The sequence below is a fragment of the Miscanthus floridulus genome, chromosome 13 (assembly GCF_019320115.1).
Source record: "Miscanthus floridulus cultivar M001 chromosome 13, ASM1932011v1, whole genome shotgun sequence".
Lineage (NCBI taxonomy): Eukaryota > Viridiplantae > Streptophyta > Magnoliopsida > Poales > Poaceae > Miscanthus > Miscanthus floridulus.
The window spans coordinates 56155980-56158426 of NC_089592.1; the positions used below are offsets into that span (position 1 = coordinate 56155980).

General features: G+C 46.9%; 1 pseudogene; it reads right to left on the reverse strand.

The window, feature by feature from the left end:
• Nucleotides 1-1225: 1225 nt before the first annotated feature.
• LOC136499035 (uncharacterized) lies at nucleotides 1226-2027 on the reverse strand (annotated as a pseudogene).
• Between the last annotated feature and the right edge of the window lie 420 nt (nucleotides 2028-2447).

Below are 2447 nucleotides of genomic sequence, written 5' to 3' on the forward strand. Positions count from 1 at the left end.
TTCATGGAGGGGAGCCCCCCCCCCCCCCCCCCCCCCGCCCCGCGAGAGGAATTATAAGACATTTTGGCATTTTAGATACATAATTTTTGCTACATACATAGATATACATTATGTCTAGATGCATAATAAAAACAATATATGCAGAAAAACCAAAATATCTTATAATTGAGATCCGTGGGGGGTACTATTGTATAGCACCTCCACGACCTCACCAAAATCATTGGCATGCACATGGGCGGAGGCAACGCCACTTCTATGTGGGCATGTCGGCATCCAAGACGCCAAATAATGCCTCCGCCTCCATGGGCCACAACCAACTATCTCTGGGCCAAATTATAGCATTCATTGCTTCTGACAGGTAAACCATTAGTGACAACTCTACTAGGGTGCTAAGGATGCCATTTGATGTCGCACGGAGTGGGCGCGTTGGAGCGACAGGGTATAAGGGAGCAGCAATGGGCGTGGTTTGTTGAATTGTTATGTAGAAGGTACGGTGATAACGGTTTCTGATCCTTATTAATTAGAAACCCTAATCACCCCTTGATCCCTTGTTATCCATAGTAGACATGCTCCTCGCAAAAGCTAAATTAACAACCCAAGCCAGGGATCAGAAACCCCTTCAACACGGGTTAAACCGGCCTACGTCGAGGTTTTTTTGGCCTGACATATTTTTTTACTATATACTACTCCATCTCAAATTATGTCACTCTAACTTTCTTGAGAGTCAAAGCATGTCAAGTTTGACCAAATTTATATCCTACAATGATAACATTTATGATAATAAATAAGTATGATTAGATTCTTTATTAATTATATTTTCATAATATGTCTATTTGGTATCATAAATCTTTGTAATTTTCTCTATAATTTTGGTCAAAATTGAGATGGTTTAACTTTTTAAGAAAGTTGGAATGCCTTATAATTTGGAATGGAGGGAGTAACATTTATGTGTAGCATCGTAAGGCGTATTTTCTGGTGGTTATTAACTAGGGATCCAAATTTGTACAACCAGAAAAAATGTATGACCGAGGGGAGACGGTCTAGGCCGGTGGCGGTTGAATTAGCAGAGTCCAAAGCATACCAATTGCAACTCCTCTCATCAGCAACACGATGAACGAGATGAAGAACACACGAGAACGCATGGTGTACATGCATATATTGAACACATGACTACATGAGAGTAAACCGATGAAATCAAATTTTTCCCTGGAAATTGTGCTGCGGGGACAGATCGAGTGACACACATCACTACAGGATACTGAAAAAAGTGCGACAGACAAACCTACTGACCCTAGCTGATTAGCAACTTCGCTCAAACATGGAGGGGAACATAACAGATAATGAATTAACGAAACCACCATAGGACGCGCCTCCTTAATTATTCAAAGCCATAGCACGACTCATCGTCATCCCGATGCAGGGACCAAGGGGGCAGCGCAAATTAAGCCAGGCATGCAGGCACTCAAGCGGATGTGGCTTCAAGGCAGACCCACTGGCCGACGAATATCTTCTCGCAGTTGATGTTGGGGTTGAAGCCGAGGAAGTCGTCCTGGCTCAGCCCCGATCCCTGCGCCACGGAGGAGCACGTCTCGCCCGCCTGAACCCCGTGCACCTTGTTGCAGGTCAGCTCCGGCACCGGCTCAGTCTTCTCCAGCACGTAACCTGCGGCATTTCATTTGGCATGCACGCTCAATCATACAGTCAAGACAACGACGACGCATGGGCACAGATGCATTTCATGCCGGATGATTGTTTGGACGAAGGGTCGGAGTATGTAGCTGCATACCTCCATTCGTGTCGCGGCGCACGGTGAGCCTCGTGTTGACCTAGCTTGGCCCCGTGGAGAGCTGCCGCCGCATTGTGGCGCACGGCGGTGAGCCTCGCGTCGACCCCGGAGAGGGCGACTGCCACGAGGAGAGACGAGATCAGGAAGATGGCAGCGGCGCCGTGGTTCGCCATTGCGAGTGCTGCCGCTTCAACCGTGCAAGCAGATGTATTATGTGTAGAAGAAAAGAGCTCGAGCTATGCTTTGCTGCTTGGATGGCTTGGTGTCGCAAAGAGTATGCTTCGCGCCTTCTTATAGCTCGGCGAATGCGGTAGCTGATAAGATGTAGTACGTAGTACGTGACAGATCCTCGGAGATGTCGCAAGGACGGCCAACGGACGGGTGAATCGATGACGCTGCTATGGACATGTCGTCGCAGCACATTTTTTTAGCCGGCGTCTCTATTGCAATTTGGCCCAGGACCAAGTGAATCCGAAGGGGGGGTTATGATTCCAATGGAGCTCATTTGGAATATTCTCTTATCCATGCAGAATGATTTTGACTGAGCAAGGTTCTTAGTTACCTTTGTATTTGCCCTATGTAACTGTTGATGCATTAAGGCCTTGTTTGGATATAGTCAGATTCTCATCAATCCATATGTGTTGGGGTGGCACATGTGAAT